This window comes from Lates calcarifer, linkage group LG20, assembly GCF_001640805.2.
Source record: "Lates calcarifer isolate ASB-BC8 linkage group LG20, TLL_Latcal_v3, whole genome shotgun sequence".
Classification (NCBI taxonomy): Eukaryota; Metazoa; Chordata; class Actinopteri; family Centropomidae; genus Lates; species Lates calcarifer.
Genome location: NC_066852.1, coordinates 1344554 through 1364497, shown reverse-complemented (window position 1 = coordinate 1364497; position 19944 = coordinate 1344554).

Here is a 19944-nt window from a genome sequence, read left to right as displayed (position 1 = left end):
GTGACTTTTTTTTTTTTTTTTTTTTTTTTTTTTTTTTTTTTTTTTTACCATGAATTGCCTCATGTTTTGCTTCTTCACTTTTATCTGAGGAAGATCATCTGTAGGTGAAGGAAAGTTTGAAGTCAATAATACTGTGTGTGTGTATTAGAATATACGCAACAAACATGTAGAAAATGATAAGTAAAGTAGCATGAAATCTACCTAAGGCAGGGTAAAACATGTGCTGCATTAAACCTACTCCAACAAGTACAGTTTACTCAAAAAGATTATGTAAGAACATGCAATGATCATCTCCAGTCACTTGACATTTAGCTAGAGCCACACTACAGTGTGTCTCGAATAGGTAACAGCTGTCTGCAGAAATGTCACCAACAAGAGAACTCAATGAGACCTGCAAAAGTCCAGAGGCAGACATTCAGGTGGCTGAGTCTGAAAAAGCTTATCTGTTCTACTGATTTGTTTTTGGTTGGGTAGAAACAAGCAGGACTTTGGAAATACCAGTTACAGACTTAAGATCAGTCCAATGGGCTGATAATTTTCTCTTTTAAAAAAATCTTTTAAAACCCATTGTAAACTATTTTGGGTGTTTTTGGCTTTAAAACCTCTGTCTGCCTCATACACATGGACCTACCCTGCAGCTATATTCAGAATAATTTTTTTCTAATATATTTGTTTCCCTCTTAATGAACACAAAAAACATCTAGTGCAGCATTAAAACAGAGAAATGCATTATGTTAATTCTGTTGTCCATAAATTACTCATTTACTGGGTACACAGTGAACTATGTGCTGCAATTTGTGAAAATCCTTTCACTGCAGAAAGGCTGGGGGGTTGTTTGAGCTCAACTCTGTTGTTGGATGCCAGTAATAGTGATGTATGTTTGAAATAAATCTGACCTTCTACACTGTTTAGTGTTGTCTGGAGGAGTTTCTCTTTTTGTTCTCCCTCCAGGAGCTAGTGGAGCTTCACAGTCTGCTGCCGGACAAATGGCATTGAAGCAGTTCATCATGGCAGGTTAACTAGCATCTCCCGTCTCACTGTGACACCAGCTTCACACAGTTCAGTACTTTACTGCTGCACCAAATACATCTCTCCACTAAACCAGACAGCAGCTTTAAGTCTCGGCTGTCTGGCAGGATTGTTTATAGGATCAGACTCCAAGCCAAACCCCAAAAATTATTGAGGGAAAAGTCTGGAATGTTCATAAATATATTTTACATTAGATTAAACTGGAAAGTGGGGTGCTAATTAAGAACAAATAATTAACAAATGTGTGCATAAATATACAGAACAAATTACATATTTCCTGTCATAAGTGTGGCATAATTCACTATGTCGCTTTTCCAGGATTGCAGCTCTGCTGTTGCAAGTTCTGTAGCCTTGGTCAGCGGATGCCTGCTCCCCAACACCTTCCTCATTCAGAAAATACATTAAATCTTATTCTGAACACTTGGAAAATTATGGTTCAAAAAGATTTTCATTCACTGAGGCGGATGTGGAAGTGAAAGTAATGGCCTTGACAGTCTGTCAGTGATGTTGCCTTTCCTCTATTTCTTTCCAAAGAAATGAAGGCAGAGAGGGATTTAATAAGGAATGAGCCTGTGAACCAATGCGTGACGGTCATTCACATGAACATGCAACATTGAAAAGAGATGTGTTGAATTAGAACACTTTTCAAATTTAGCTTTCATCTAAGGTTGACCAGTGATTGGGGGTTACATCGATGGCCATAGGCCCATCAACATGAACAATAAAATCTGGTGTATGCTGCTGTATTTGTCGTATTTTCTGTATTTGCATTAAAAATATTTTAATGGATTTTGAACAGTTTTATAAGGTCCAACATCTGACCTCCTCATGTATTCCTCTCACAATCACTATGGCAGCTGGAGGTTGCTTAACAATAAGCTATGGGTTGTGTACGTTGCTTGCACAGAGGACACATGGGCTCACTTTTTACAGGACAGTCTCCACACACTGGGAGAAAATAAAACTGGTGTGTCACAGTATTTAAAGGTGTGTTCACAGGCAAAATGAACTACATGTGTGAGCAACAGTTCATTAGGTGCTCTGACATTATGCTCATGCTCACCAGACTGCTGTTGATGTTATTTCACCCTGTTCATATTTTTTACAGTGGGTTGTCAAATAATAACACGTGAATGTAACTACCACCTCCTGTGGGACACTGTAGGTAATTCATGGGAGCCCCCGACTCCCACTGCAATTCTGTCTATTGCACAGTGGTTTAGAAAAATAAAGCGGCTTTTGATCAGAAAACAGCCAAGCACACAGCCTGAAGCACAAGGAAATGTCGGCACCATGCAGGCAGCAGAAGAAGGGAACACAGACCAGCATAAGACACTGAAAAAAAACAACAGCCATTTAAAAAAAGACATTCAACAGTTGGAGGTGGAATATGGAGAGGTTTGGGAACAAAGCAGCTCCTATGATGCCTGCTGGCAGTTTCCAAGAGGGAAAAAAGAGTTAAACACATCTTTGTGGTTGTGTTCATGTGCCATCATGCAGTGCAAAGGTAATTAAGTCTGCCAAAATCTCCTGTTAGTAAGGGTAGAAATACAGTGCAGGAGTTAGACAAAATGTTGCAAGTGCTAAATAGAACAAAACATTAACTCTGAAGTATCTAAAGCTATTTTGATGCTCAGTTTGTTTCTTTGAGCACAAACCATGGCTGTTGATCACCTTTGACAGGAAATGGAATTTGCACCATTTTTTAAGGAAAAACAAGAAATGGGAAACAGTGTACAGGCAAACAGTACAATGTGAACATGACTGAGGGGAGCACAACTCTATCAGCTGCAAGGAAAGTACAAACAACCCCCTGCTATCCACTACCCTTTCAGAACAGTATGGACTATTGCATCAAGTCTGGCTTGCACATTACTGTCTTATCATTTTTCTCTCTTGCTTTCTTGGTAACAATACAAGAATGTTCCTGGTCACATCAACAAGTGAGACATGATGATGAGGTGACCGCCATTGATTGTGGCCAGTTTTGTTTGTAGCATAATGGATAGAAAGAGAAAAATGCTATTGATGTTGCTTCTCAAGTGGCACAGTAGGCAGACTGTAGAAAATGGTCCAGTACAGTCAGTATGACAGCTTTAATTCTGGACTCGGGTTCTCTGCGTTACCTTAACGATGATCATGGTTAAGTGGTTGTCAAAATGGTCATAAGCGTAAATTTGCATGTTAAGGGTTTGTGCAAATGGTCTGTGCAAATTTTCTTCTTTTCCATGAGTGAATCCACTGATCTGAAAAGAGACAGTTATAAACACTGGCCCTTAGAGTGCATGCAGGTTGTTCTGACTTGCTCTTTGCTGTTTATCTGCGTTTGGCAGATGTTGTGAGGATTTTTCCAGGCTGTTTCCCTTCACAGAAATATTTTTTTGACTGGTGCACCTGTGATACAGGCACAGATGATTGGGCCTCTTCTGTTTGTTGCTTTAAAAACTGACGCATCAAACTGTTCTTTTACAGCTGCTGCATATTGCCATTCAAAGTGATGAGACCCTCCTTTGAAGCAGTGCTATTTTTATTTTCAATTTTATTTTTATTTATGCAAGTTTTCTATTAAGTTCTTGTTCTTTGTATGCAAAAACAAAGCCTACATCGTTTAAAAACAAAAGATGCTTCAGGTTAAATGATAATCTCGGATCTTTTATTTATAAATTGGTGCAGGATTTTACTCGACACTGGCTGGTTCTGCAGTCTGACACTGACAGACAGGTGATGTGCTGCATACTGAGATAGGCATCAGTCAAACACACAAACACTCTCAGCCAAACTCCAGAAAATCAATATCATCACCTTTTTGGAGATGATAAGAATAATCCACAGATGGATCGACAGAAGCTTCAGGGGACCGTTTAGCCATCTGTGTGTGTGTGTGTGTGTGTGTGTGTGCCTGTGTGCTCTGGCTGAAGAGTGGAGCCAGCTCATCCAGTCCTGCAGGTGACCTTGCCTGGAGCTGGGCTGACCTCTGCTCGCCTCCTTCCTGCTGAGTCATGGTTCTCGTCCAGACAATGGCCTGTGGACTGTTTTGGTAGCCAGATGGCTGCTGCTGCTCTGGGGCTTCATTTATAACAAATGTACTTTCATTTGACCTTTCAGATATAGTTTTCCGACCAAAAGCCCATTTTGTGATTAAATTAAGTTGCTGACAAGAATCACAAGAGTTTAGGCAATATGGCCAAGAAATTCTGCTGCTGTATATTTTAGGGGAACCGACTCATTGGATGTAGACTGTGGGTATAAGCCTGCCACTGGATTCCTATTTCCGGCAGCAATCTTCTCCCTTCTGCTTCCCGCCTGTTACCGTTTTCAAAGTCCCCTTCGCTGTGAACAACCACGAAGCTAGTAACTCACGCCCAATGAAACTAGTACGTTCTGACAAGGATTTGAATCTTGTAATCACACAATTTAGCAGCAAAACCTATGGCAAGGGATAAGCTCAAACTCCTGGTTTCAATCAACCACTCTTCTGATGAGAACAGTCTCCCACTACATCTCTAAATCCAAAATCTACAATACAATAAAGTTTGTGGTTAATGGGTTACAACAAACAGAAACACTTCAATGGAATTTCTGTCTATAACCATGGTCACTCCAATGTCACTGTAACAAAAAGAACATTGGTTATGCTGCAATTGAAAACCTTAGCCTCCTCAGATAGGAGCCCTCAAATCCATCAGCAGCTGTTTCAAACATGTTCTACAAAGCCCACAGCTTAATGAATTATATCATCAGTGTAATTAATGAAAGACCAATTGTTTTTGCTCTGATGAATATGTCTAATCTTCAGGCTGTGACAGAAGAGGCAGTTAATGCAGGCTTTGAATGTGTAGCTTCAGAGTAATAATTCAGTCTGGGTGGTGACAGGCGCAGAGATCCTCCCCCAACTTTGATTTCCACCTTTTTCATTTTCCAACAAACCAATCGAAGTTTCACCTGCACTCCCGGGGAAAGCAGCAGTAAATTGTGTCTGTTTTCTGTGCAACACATTAGAGTGCACTGAATCAAACTGTGTAAACAGATGAAATACGTATGACAGGCTGTCTCTGTTACCTGACAGCGAGTGGCACCTAATCTTGTCTCTCATTATAATTCAAATAAATGACATCATTACCTCCAGACCACCATGACTACAGTCATTACAGTATTACCCAGAGAACAGAAAGCAGCATCATGTGACAGCAGCTCAACAATGATGTATCGTAGGCTCTTGGCCCTGGGTGATTTAATATAAAATCTCTGCATAAATAACATGAAAGCAGAAAGAATGTGGGTGGTCATATTCTGAAGCAGAGCTTTTACAGATGCTGATAAATTAGTATGTCTATGGATTAAAAACTGAATCATACAACCCCCACTGGGAAACATGGAGCAGCTGCTGGTCATCCACAAACAGACTCAAATTATTGGATTGAATTAAAAATTGATATCAGCAGCTATGAAACAGGTGATGAGGAAACAAGCGCTCTGCTTTTTGTTTCATCTGTCTGCTGTAACACAGCCTGACTCAGATCTGTTTGCTAAAAGATGGAGATCAATGATAAAAGGATGGAGTTGCCTTTCTAATGTGTCTGCACCCGACAGCTCTTCTGTTTTGGTCCTAATGACAGAGATATGGACACACACACACACACACACACACACACACAGTCTTGTGTCCATGACTTCAGGGGACGTTACATTGACTTACATTCATATCCTGAAGACCACAACTACTAATTGCCTAACCCTTACCCCAACCTCAAAACATGTCTTCACCTTCAAAATTTTATGATTTACATTACTGACTTGCTTGTTGTCCTTATAAGGAAGACAAGTCCCCATAATGTTACTAATAAACAGATTAGGGTCCCCACAACCTGAGGAAACCTAGAACACATATACACAAACACAAAATAAGGTTTGCACTGTTAAAACAGCAACAACATTGACTTTTCATGACTACATGACACTTAATATAATTTTGCCCCACGTATCCTGTTTGTTATGATTTATCACTGATCAGTGACTGCTCTTTCTGGCTGGAGTCAGTGCTTGAAACCTGAATATCCTTGAGTTACTGATAGACCAAGTGTGGCCAAGTGATGAAGTTACACCACTGGTCAGCTGGCTGTTAGACTTTTCCCATTTGCAGTCACTCTGTCAAAATGATTTTGTGTGTACAGTTTCTATTACATCATCTGGGGCCGCAACTTTTTTCTGTTTGTCTGATCTGATGTCAGGTATTTGCAGAGAACTGCATGCCCATCACGGGAATGCACACTGCTAAAGCAGAAACTACCAGTGTTAGGGTGAATTAACACCAGCTGACAGCGCTGTCAGCAGCCTGGCAGGAGGGACACTAGGTAAGATAGGAAGATAGATTTCTCACATCCATACACGGGCCATATCCTATTTTTTTTTAACCTAGTCTTGTTTATCTCTGCTAACACTTGAATTGTCATGATGGAAATATAGTGGGAATCCTTTCTTATTTTATTCAAAGCAACATTCCCTTCACTGGAAGAGAAAATTAAGATCCAGAACACAATTGTTGACCATCAGATAGAGAGATGGAAACTGTGGACGCAACTGTCAGCTGCATCAGATTAAAATTACAACAGGCTTAATGCTAAAATCATGGACATAAACTGATGAAGCTGCTGTAACAAATTTCCATGGCTGTAACTCTATTCTTCAAACTGCTGTATGACGACCTGACTGTAAAAATCTTCACCACTCCTCTTGAAATTAACCACTTTAACAGAACTTCTGTCCATTGAACCCAAGCTAAGACTGACAATACAGTAACTGGCAATTGTTTGGATGAAAGTTAAGTTCAAAATCTACACACAAACTTTGTCAAAGAACTTGGGTCCTGTGTGCTTGCCGTTACAACTTACTGTATATGAATTGGAAAGATACCGTTAAGTTTAATTGGAAAATAATGAGTGCTTTACCTGGGCTCGAGGCCAACTGCCTGGCTGCGATAGAAGGGTTATGCTTGCCAGATACATATCAAAATTAATTTTGCTGGAGAGAAATGCTTATCACTTAAATTACCCTGCCTGTCGAAGTAAAGATTTGTCACATCAAAAGATGTGCTGAGAAAGAAATTCTGCATATCCAGTGTTTGGCTGGGGGTGTCCAGTGGGAAGTGACCGGTCAAGAAGATGGAAAATGAAGAATTAGCTGTGATTAAGATCTGAATGATGTGAATAAATATACACGGAAACATTTTTTTAAATAATTATTGCGTCCTCAGCTGGGTTGACCTTAGACTTCATCCTGATGACAGCATTGAATTAATAGGAGTCCTTGTCCCTGTTCATGTCAGTCTGATCCAGATTGCTGCCTTACTGAAAAAATGACAGCACAGGCGGTTACTTTAAATATGTAACACAAGATATGATCATGGTTACCTGACAAGCAAACTCCCATGGTTGTGTGAATAACAGCAATTGTCCTCTCTCAGAAACATAGCATGATGCTGTATGTCTACAAGATGTCTACAAAGCCTCTGAAGGAGGAAGTCAGGGCGAATGACTGGACATGCAAAGCTGTGACTCAGACAGTGGACATTGTGGTTTGTGTCCTGTCTCCTACCACCAGTTCCTCTTAACCATGAAAGGTGATCTTTCTCTATCCAGCAGTTGAAGTTAAGCAGACCGTGACCATGTGGGGGGCATATCAAGAAAGCTGTGAACCAGGGAAGAGTTACATAGGTGAGGTTACGCTGTCGTCAACCCAAAACTGTTGTATTGTCTCATCAACACAAGTGTGTTTAGTGACAGATCTAGGGGCTCTGACACACCAGGCCAGAGGACTTTGCTGTGCCATGTGTGTTCTCCCACTGTCAAGCAAAAGACCACACGCTGACAAGAAGTGTGAGCTACAATTTCTTTTAATCAGACACTTTCTCAATTTGTATTCCAAGCATGAGATGAGATGGAGGCTGTTGGCTGTGGTCTCTGTGATCTGTTGAAGTGTGTCTTTGGACATAAGATGTGAGGAAACAAATACTCTGACATCAGTGAACCAAGAGTCTTCTGGGCAATATGCTGGGATTGATCATGGTGTTAACGTCAGCCTGTTTCAGTACTTTGTGGAGGGTATTACTGATCACTGATCTTTTGCTTCTAATTTTGTTTCCCTTGTTCCCACGCTTTACAATTGATCTCCTCTAAAGAAGGCCACTGGGTGAAGCCTAATCTGTCAGTAGTTGAGTTAAAAACAGAAAAACGTAGTGTTACAATGTGTGTGACATTTTCCAGCATCACAATTCCTGTTGCTGCACTTGATCACAAGGCTGAAATAAATTCTGTCTTGGATTAATAAGACCAAAATCCAATCTTTAGTATTTTCATCACGGTGCAGTTTGAACATTAAACCAAGGAGCAATTCTGTAAACTAACAATATCTCCAGCGTCAGTCCTGCAGATTGTTTCAAAAACTACCACAGAGTTGACATGACTGCTCCTTTCAACTTTGGAGCACATTTGTTCCTGTGAGTGCACACAATATTGTTCCCAAATTCACCCGGCTCTGAGTGACAATCAGTTGGATACATTCCAATACGAGTGATTTTCACAATGTGTCCCACGCCTCCTGGGAAATTTCACTTTCGGCACCCACCAATTCCCCCCTCTCGCTGAGTAAAATGGGTTTCCTGCGATTGCAGGAGAGAAAATTGCCTGGTCTGTGCTGAGAGACATTTGCTGTAAATGCAGTTATCGACTTGATAGGACCCCTGTGATTATTGTGAAGTGGAATTACCCTGTTTTATCACAGAATGCACCTTCTGCCATTAGGTCCGACAACGTCTTCCATTAGCTTCTGCGTTGGACTGATGCAGTGATTAGAGACAAATGGTCAGGTTCCATTTTCACCACCTGTGAGACAGAACACCCATACTAATATCAAATTAATGGATAATTCCTCTCGCACAGACTCTGAATACATTTGCATGCATCTTGAGTGTGCTCAGCAAGTGGATTTGCAGAAGTCAGGGTAACTTTTGATCCTCTCCACAGGCCCTAATAGTGCTTGAAATGATCAAATAAAAACTGTTTCTTAAATCAGAGCTCGTTCATTTTAAGTGACGGAAATTACTCCTAATTTGATGTTGGGATTATGCCTCTGACACTTCTGTGTACTTACTCATAATCACTGAAGTATCAGGGTGAATATTTTGTCTTAAAACATACACTGTATTCAACATGCTCTCTTATTGATTCAGTTCAGTTCAAAAGTACTTTATTGGCATGAAAGTTTTAAAAAACAATGTTGCCAAAGCATCAAAACACAGTTTAGCCAAGTAAACAATAACATGAAAAAGAACAATAAAACAACACTAACATTGGATATAAATAACTGTATATATTAATTGCATATATACAGTATATTATATGCACGTGTGTGTCTCGTAGCTCATTTAGAACTGAATTGGAAAATGTTCTTTACTTCACTGAATGATTAATATTTAAGCAGGAAGTGAATCTCTGTCTCAGCGTCACCTGTTGATCAGTGATCAAATAAATGTTTTCTTTGGGTTGTATTATTTTTTGTGTCCTCCTTGTTTGGTTGCCAAATTGTGGTCACTGAGCCGATACTTTCAGGACCTGGCTCTGCTTTCCGTCTCCGACAGTTAAGAGCTAATCTGCCAATACATAATCTCTGTTTAGGGACAGATAACATTCTAATCTACTTTGGCTTTTAGTATCACCTCTCCATTATTCTTTACCTTTACCTTTTACCTCAGCTGGTTCAGTCTCATTGGTGTTTGGAGGGCAGTGTTGTTGTGAGACTGGTCAGAGTGTGTTTGTTCATTCATATTGTCTATGTCTATTTGTCTCACTGTTTTCACTGCAGATTTTGAGTCACTAAAAATTCTCCTTTCCCCTAAATGTGGATTTAGAAGTCTCTTCCATTTAAAAGTCTGCTGTTGTAGGTTCCCATGGTGCATGAATGCACCGTAGCACAAGAGCCTGCAGTAGACTTTTTCAACCAAATAAGACACAACACACACAAATGTCAGAATGTCTGCTTTCACAAGGACTGGTTCTCCCAAACCGACTATTATTTCAGTAGACATGTGGTCACTTGTTTCTTTATGTAAAACAATATTTTAAAATTTATTTTATGAACTTCAGTCTTCATTTTCTTGTTTCTCATTCTGTGTGGAAACACCAGAGACAACTGCTCCTTAAGGTTATGAAACTGAAAGAGGCGTCATATTCACTTTACATAAGAAATATAATATTTGTATGACTACTTGTCATTCTCCTCTTTTCCTTACTTCCACTTTGTCCTTGAATGTGGAAATGTTTTGTGAGAGTGTATCAGACTGATCTAGTTCACAAACGTTAGACAACAACATCAACACACACACAAAAATAAAGTGAAATAAAGAAGAATCAAGACAGGAATTAGACAATAGCTAACATTATAAGATAAGTTTATGATTAAAATTTGATTTCAAATGCAATAATGATATCAAATAAAAGACAGTCAGTCTGTATGTTATTCTGCTGCATCTCAGATATTGTTCTCATCGATTCTGCTGTACTGATTCTGTCCTTTGAGGCAGAGCATTGAGTGTTTTGGAGACATTTTGTTCAAAATCAAATAATGTTTTGTTTGTTCTAAATAAACAGAGCGATGCTGTCGTTCCTCGCAGCCCGGCCAACGAGGATTATATCTCTGCTAATGCTGGAAATAATTAAATCAATAATCCGCCATCTGTGATATGATCTCAGACATAGTTTATGTAGAAGATCGACAGCGGATATGTTCCAATGTACCGTCGTTTCCCATTGTTCTGACAAATAATTAGCAAACAGCAAACAGACTGATGCTTCAACACTATGGCTGTGAACAAACTGCTTAATGTTTTCTATTTAAATTATCAGAAAAGCAGAGAAGACAATTTTCTGCTCAAACATTTGAGTTTATTTCAGACAGAAAGCCTGAAATTACGGATATAACCTTTGTTTCAAAGACTTACACAATTTTTTAATAATGCTCTGATTAATGAGTAGACACGGATGAAGAGAGCTGCAGTACATTCCTGCACTTACAGATTGCACTCTCCATCTACCTTGAAAAACATATTTTTTTCTCCTGTAATGGGCCAAGAACAGTTTCAATGAATTTATTAAAAAGCTGTTAAAAGTAAAATTTTTTAAACACCAAGTAAAATGTACTAAAAGAGATAAATAACATGTTTATATACAATGGAAGTCCAGTGCCTCAAGGGGAAGTGAACAGTCCAGCACAAAAGAGGAATGAGGCTACTCAGGTCTTCCAGGGCTCCCAGGCCCTGAAAGACGACTCTGTGCCCCCCTCAATCTCCAGTGTCGTCCTCTCCAACCCGGCTTCTCCTCGTGCTCACTGCTCTCGACCGTGGCGTTCCTGCACAGCTGTTCATAATCAACATGAGTAGTGCTTGGGTCTACACACCAATCCCAAGCTGGGGAGGGGTCTCACACAATTACTCCCACATTCTTCTTCATCACCTCATCACTTTAATCCACAGCTGAAAAACAACCATCACAGTGAATAACACCATACAATGACAACAGCAAATAAAAAGAAATACAAAACATACAGATGAAAAAGAAATAAAAGACAACACTAAATGAATAGAAAACACATGCAATATTGGGGTTTGTAAATAAACAAATGGGGTTATTAAGTGGCATATGAATAACATGCACATTGCTTTAGTAATTTCACGTGTTGTCACTATGCAGTTTTTTTGATTTCATGCCACAGCACTTCTCCGCTGACTAACCTGTTAACCCAGGAAAACTGTGGCATGCAGCTGTGGTACAGAAGTTGAAAAAGTCGGTTTCTAACCTGCAACAGATGGACTGTTTGGGCAACCATTTTACCATTTGACTTTGTTTTCTCTTCCAAATATGTTGACTAACCTGGTGATGCAGCCACAGTCACATGTACAGTTATTCAACCTCATGCTCTTATATCTAAAATAAATTAGATTTATTCAATTTGATTTATTATTTACCATATGTAGTAAAGTTGCAGTTTGCGAGTACTCAGGCTTTGTGTCAGGTGATGATTATCAGGCCATGTAATAAACTGCTTTTCAATATAAATCTAATTAGATTAGTTGTCAAAGTAAATCACCTCCTGCACATTGTTTTCCCAATGCTGCAAGCTGAATTGTTTTTGTCTTTTTTGCAAAGCAGCTTCTGACACACCTGTTAGATAGCAACACTCTTAAAACGTATTTTTATCCTCATCCACAAAGTCAGCCACACAGCACTCATCTCCATGGAAACTTTACTGCAGAATGCCCTGGCGAACTTTTTTGGGGAAATATTGGTTTAATGACTTTCTGTGTAATGAGTGTTTCTCTCAAAGACAATAATCACTCTTAAGAACGTATTCCTGCATTATACGTTCACTGATAAGTCATGTTTTCTGATCCATCAGAGATGTTTTACACCTTTGGCCTGTGGGATTTTTGGAGAGTTCGCTATGAAAAGATATGTTCTACATTCAGTCCATCTGCAGGTAGGCGACATTAAATATGTTGGAAATAATTGATCTTTTTTAAAACTAATTCCATCAAAAGACCAAAACCAACAATAAATTGTCTGTGTAGATAAAGTTTCGATCATTCCTCTGTGGCACAGAGCTGTAGTTTGAGTTGGTCTTTGTGACGACCCTCTGGTCTGTTTGGCTGTACTTGTTTCCTCTTGTCTTGTAGGTACATTTAATTGGTGGGTGGGGCTGTTCACTCAGACTGACAGGAAGCACCTGGCTCCCAATTCTTCCATCACTGCAGAAGCTGCCACCTTAGTCCTCAGAGTGACTCTCCCAGTGTGCTTTGTTCTTTGTATTTTCCCCACAAAACACCTGTGTACCCAGCAGTTAAAGAAATTATTGAGGTTTTAAAGAAATGACATATTTGTGAGCTTTTAAAAAAAAGATTAAATCAAAGACTAATGCATTGCCGTCCCATCATTTAAAAGGATTTTAATCAGTCAATACTGGATATTGTTACAAATGTTATTAAAGCATAAATGTGCTAATGCATGTGTTAACTGTTGCCTAGCAACAGGTGCCAGAAATGTCATGAGGAGCACTGGGAGGACCAGTCATCAGACTTTAAAGGTGTAAAGTTTAATTTATAGAGTTATAGAGCAGTTTTAAAGATGTCCAGACTTCAGGGCATGCTTTTGTATCATCCCAGTTAGTGACAGTTACATTCCCACCACACAGTTTGTATGCTGATTTTGTAATAGTCCAACCATGGTAGACATATGGTCTATGTCAGCAACCATCAGTGGCAGCAGCAGCTTCAGGCCAATAACCCGTCTCCTATGGTGATTAAGCCCTTCCAGCTACTTGGTTTGAGATGTATATACAACTGCCTGTTAGCAGTGCATGTTTGCAGTGTAGCCATGGATACACACAGCTAACACAGAAGCAGTTTAACAACGAAGAAAACTGGAAAACCTGACGATTCTTCAGCAAGTTCTTTTTTCTGTGATTTCTAAGTGGATTTACGGATGTGTACTGGCCATGGATGTCAGAGATAATGATACCCTCAGTGAGTCTATGTTATGTTGAATTTAACTCTTTCTTGTCTTTGTATCTTCACACTGACATACTCTCTGCAACAAAGAGATTGGTAATGAAATCCTGGTTTTAATTGGTCTAATTTGGACAATAAGCAGATTAGCATCATGCATACTTTGGAATCTGATTAGTTAAGTCTCATCAATTTAAATTCATAATTATAAGAGACGTGCACATTTGTTCAACAGTATTTTTCCTGTAAATGAATCTGTTTTTCTTTGGATTTTGCTGTGTACATATCCTAATTAAAATTGCTTGATTTAATGGGTTTTCGTTTTGGGTTTCAGGGGCCTAAAAATAAAACTAGATGCATCAGTGTAAACTAAACTGGAACTAAACCTTCTGTGTCAGGTCAATAGCATTGAAATGCAAAAACCATAATGTTACAAACGCCTCATGTGAACCCTGTTGAGATGATGTACGGCACCATGTCCCTCATTTTTCAGCTGAGACAGGAGCCGTGGTGCAGAGGGACGTCTGTTGTCACTGAGGAAAGGCAGGAGAGGAAACGAAGGCGAAGGAGGGAGGAGGAAGAAAGGGGAGGACAACAGGGACACAGGGAAGAAAACAGGAGAGAGAACAGTGTCATATGAAGGTTTTGAAGGAGAAAAAGACAGGAGAGTAACAGAGAATACAAAACACCAAGACACAAAACTACCCACAGTAAATGATTAGGTCTTTCCTGCTTTTTTCTCCTGAACATAATGAAATGGTGAGAGATTAGAAACAAAAGATTTGTCACATTTACTTTGTACGTTTGACCCTGAAAATTATACTTGGCAGCGTGTGCCGAGGCAGAAGTCGAAAAATGTGTCATTCAAGTGAGGCTGGGCTTGCCTCACACTCTTGGACAAATTCCCATTCATTCATACAAATTAATGTAATGACTGCAGGCTTTAATACAAAGTGTGTGATTTGTCATTTCATACTGATCTACAGTCCCTCTGTCAGAGGGCATTATATTCCACAGGAGGTTTCTGTCCCAACGTCAGCATTACCACATTAACCTAACACAGAAATACAAGGACCCAAGTGGTTCTTTGCTTAATTAAAAAAAAGGAACAAAAAAACATTCTATTTATTGATCTTACTTGCTAGCGTTTTGTTGAGTGCAAGTAAATAATGGATTAGCCATGATTAAAATCATATAAACCCTGTATATAACTTATTGTAACTTTTTCCAACAACATTGATCAGGCTCATTTTAATCCATAGCAACCATAGCAGTGTTGGTTATTTAGCTTTTTTCAGGCAAATGAAAAAACAAAAACTTGCAATGTTACTTCTAGACTGGTTAGCAGCTGTTAATGCTAACTTTGGCTATGAAGCGATAGCAAAAACTTACATATAGCACCTTTAAGCAAAAATATTCCTTTAAACAAGGACATTTGTTTAACTAGTTTAGGAATGTTAGCATGTATACAGAGCTGTGTCTGGGTTTGGATGCACAGACGTACTAAATGCTTGTATGTGTGTATGTGTGTCAGATCATTACTGCTACGCATGAGATTTTCTTGTATAACCTGAGTGAGTGAGTGACTGGATGCACAGTGTTTGTCTTCATCTCCCAAACTAAATGACTAAACAAAGCAGTTGTGACAGATGAAATGATCGGCGTGTCCTTGCCAGAATCCATTTGAACTTCTCAGTGTGATGTTTCCTCCCACACCTGCCTCTGTTGTTAATTCACCACAGAGCACTCTGTGAAATGAGAACTAAGTTGGAATGCAAATTATTTGTTGTTGACATTACCCTCTGCCTCCACTAAAACATTTTCCAACAGTGAAGCACAGAAACTGAAGAGAGTGGCTAATAGTTAAAAGATTGCACCAGAAGTTTTGTATGGTATGACTTTGTAGTGTTGCTTTTCCTTGGAGAAATGTGCAACTTTTGACATCTGATATTTCAGAGGTGACTGCTGAACTAATAGCTATAGCTAATTAGTTAATAGCTATTGTCATTATGAATGGATGGATATTATTTTTTATGACTTTCCCACTATAATCTGACAAACACTAGACCACAAATCTCCCAAGATCTACTTTACTTTATATGTTCTTGTTTGCTCTCTGTGTTTCTTCTTTGCTGTTCGTTTTCATGCAAAGACTGATGGAGTGGACATGTGTTTATATGAAAACAGCCGATTCCATTTATGAAAAAAAACAAACAAACTTTGGCACATGATTAAACAATTCTTGAAACGTCTAAAATGGCCCAGTGCAGGGAGCCATGCTGCTGTTATTATCATCGTGTTACAGGTCTTTGATTCATTCGTGTCTCAGTGTTTATAGAAAGAGATACCTCACCACTGTCTAAAATACAATTCACTCCATAGTGATTCACAACCTGCTGAGGTGAGGAGCTGTATCAGACATTCAATCTCACAATAATATCAACGTGTTTGCTTGTTTCTATTCTGGGTGTGAAATAATGACATATAATGATATCACAACATAGAGCAGAAGGAGAGAAAGAATGAATACATAGAAATCAGCAGCTTGCTCAGTGCAGCTTTTCAGAGGCTGGACATCATTTATTGAATACCTCTATGTCCTTGAATGCACCAACGATTTTCAAAATGGTCTGTTTTTACACATTCAGCACGATGAAAATTTAACAGTGACAAAATAATAACAGGGGCTAATTGAAACATCTGAAGCCACATTCATGTCTCTGGAATTTTTCTTTCATAGTGTTCTGATATGCAATGGAACCAGAGGCGGCCTGGATGGGATGAAGATGTAAAAAATGTTTGCTATGCTGCTATCTGTTTATAAAGAGAACGATGGCTGCAGGTCGGCTCAGTGCTGTTCTTTTGCACAGCCTGAACACAGAGGACAGTTTCACAACTTTCACTACGCACCCTGAAATTTCAATTTGGTTATTTCTTTTATTTCTTGAACTTTCATGTTGCAAGACATTTGCAGACCGAACATAAATAAATAAAACCTAAACTATATCCTTAAAGGATCATTTCAGCGTTAACCAGCCCTAATAGATGTGAAAGGAGGTGCATACTGTAATAAATGCAAACCAACAACAACCAACATGTAAAACAACCAACATGTATCACTGAGCTTGACCAGAAAACAAACATGTGTAGACAGATTCATACTGAGCATGGAATGACTCCAGTGAAGTGGATTATGCTCCTTGAGTGCTTTGACAAGTTTATCTGGGCGTTTTCTTTTTGTTTTTTTCCCCAAAGTGAAAGCTTGTCACCAATATGAATCCCAGCTGAACACCATTTCCATTCTCTAATAAGGACCAAAAAAAAAAAAAAAAAAAAAACCCCAACAAACTTCTACAGCCACTTTTCAAGCCTACAGGGGATGTGTGTTCATACTCAAAAGATTTTGGGACAAAACTGTGTCACACCTCAAAGATAAAACATGAAACGTGCAGGAAGAGACGCTGCCAGCTCCCTGTCTCCTCGAGCGGGGATTAGAGAACTGTGGCCGCGAGTAAAACGACAACAAAGGAAGAATCTTGTTAGCTTATCTACTTTGGTGTGAAATTTGTCTTTGAGAACATCAGAAGATGCCATGTACAACAGATAACAGCCAGAGCATATCAGCACGTTAACTCTGTAAATTACCCTTTGATGGATTTTACACCGTTAAAGAACGAGGCCTCCAACTTTCTGAAAAATACTTTAAATAGAAACTGGAATATATCAACATGCAGATGGAACTGGACACCTCAACTCTGAAGCTGCTCTCACAGCCCGTCTCAAGGAGAGAGCGACGACCACAAGATTTATCCAGCAGAGTATAAAACTCTGTGCTTCACCTTCAACAAAATAATGGATAATCAATTAAACTGCAAAGTCTCATCATTAATTTGAGTCAGTTTACGTCACTGTAGGGAGGGATGTGTGAGCGATACAGCCTTTAATAACACATGGGGCACAAAGTTTAGATCGTTACAGCTCAGCTCTTAGACTGAAATAAAAACAGGGACAACCCAGGTATACTAAATAACAAAGCAGTTTATTTATAATGAAATGATCAAAAACAGATGCAAAATAGCCGATGGGAGATATCTGTAGTTCCAGGAGTGGCTGAGTGAAAAAGTGCTCTGGCCCAGGTGTGTCCCAGGCCACGGATTAGTCTCTCAACTGAGTCTGCAGCCCTGGAGACAGAAACAGAAACCTGTTTCTCATTAACCTCAGCAACAGCAACAAGTAAAAGAAAGAAAATTAGACGTGTGCAGGATGGCACGGTGGTGCAGCGCTTAGCACTGTCGCCTCACAACAACAGGGTTCCAGGTCTGGTTTTCTGTGTGGAGTCTGCATGTTCTCCCTGTGCCTGGGCTTCCTCCCAGTCTAAATTGCCTGTAGGTGTGAATGGTTGTTTGTCTCTATGCGTTGGCCCTGCGATGGACTGGTGATCTGTACAGGGTGTAGCCCACCCTGACTTCTATGCTTTACCCTAGTGAAACAGAACTACTGACAAAGTCAGAAAGTTTTCAACTGTGGAAATTGCTGATAAACAGGTTTACTGCACTGATGGTTCTTTACTCCAGGGCCTGACTCTCCTTCTCCAGACAGTAACTGACCCAAATACATCCACCCAGGTCCCAGATGACCCGAGCCTGCCACTTCAGCACTGCCACGGCTGTAATTTCCCATTATTGTGAAACAGTGGGGCCGTTTATAGCAGCAAAGCCCTGTGGAAGAGCAAGTTAGCGGTAATTATTCAGCTGATAGGTTATGAGCAAAACAGGCCTGTCACACCTCTCCTGGCTCCTTGGACTGAGCGAATCACGAGGCAGGAGGAGAGTTTTAGTCACACCGGCGGAAAGCATCTCACCAGAGAGACAGAGAGAGGCTTCAGTTTCACTTACATTGGATGGCTATACACCTGAGTGTAAAAAACATCTATTTTTAAACAATCCATGTCTGTAGATTTTCTTCTCGAGGTTCTTTTTCCCCTTTCAGGTTCATTAACTTCTCGGGGATGAAATAGATTTAACAGGTGAAGTCAATACAGACCTGCACTCACCTCATCGACAGAACACGTCTTTTATCAAGGCTGTCTGGACATATTGGTGCCCAGGGCAAGATGTCTGCTGGCACCCCTGAAGGATCTGATGTTTGAGACTTCCACTTGGCCTGATCACATTTTATAAAACATTTGTTTTAATGGTGTGTTTTTCCTTAATTATCCAAGGTTCAGTGCAGACTTTAGGCCTGCACCAAGAGAGAGGTTGTCAGTGTGAATCTGTTGTAGCGGGATGGTTCGGACAGGATTTAGCCACACACTCATTAACCTCAGCATAAACAAAATGCCAGACTAATAGATGCTAAATATCAGAAACAGATGCAAAATAACCAAACTGGTTACACAGGCATTGCCTATTGATGCTTCTATTCTTCTTTTCTTGTAAGGTTTTTCAGTCCATTTATGTCAGCCGTATATTTTCAGATAAATGTCAAAGGATTGATTTTGTTCATTTTAATTCTCTGTGATTATTGTTATTTTCTTTTTCATTTGACGCTGTCTGATTTTCATAAATGAAGATAAGTGGTCACAATTCACAGACTTATTGAATAATGGAGGTAAGGACCTTGTTACTTTTAAAATGGAATGTAAAATGAGAACATTGTCAGACAGATAATTCCCTCAGACTGTCAGGATGAAAATGCTGTGCAGCCAAGACCAATTAATCACAGACACATCAGCATCCAGCACAGTTTGCATTTAGCTTTGTTTTTTTGTTTTTATTAAATCTGCCTTTGAAACATAATAAAAGTCTAAATTTCATTTCTCCTTGTCTTGTAGATCTGAAGTAGGTTCAGTGCCTGATAATGTGTCCAACTTTTATTCCTCAAGCTACTTGGTGTTATTTGTTGCTTTATTTGTCTTGTCCACTTACATGTGACTACAGCCTCAACTGGCACCAGTCTTTAATCTTTCACACATCGTCGGGGCATTAAAGGATGTCAGAGTCCTCGGTGGAGAGCAGCATGATGCGAGGACTGCTGAGGCTGCAGGGAAAAAAGTACATGAAAACTCAAAGTGTACGTAAATAGCATTCTTAGTGACTGCAGAGGCATGTCTAAATTCACACTACGGCCATTTAGGGACATGTTATGTAGCTGGTGTCTTGTTTTGACAGTAACACATAAATATATTTTGTATCAGTCTATATGATGTGTACACTGAGACACCCTGTGTTTATGACTGTATTATTCCATCAATGGAAATATTTCCCTGAAACATCTTTTGAAACGTTGGGATTTTCACGACAACATGAAATAAACTTCTGTGGATTTGAATAAAGTTTGGCTGCATGTCAGTTTGTACCGACTGT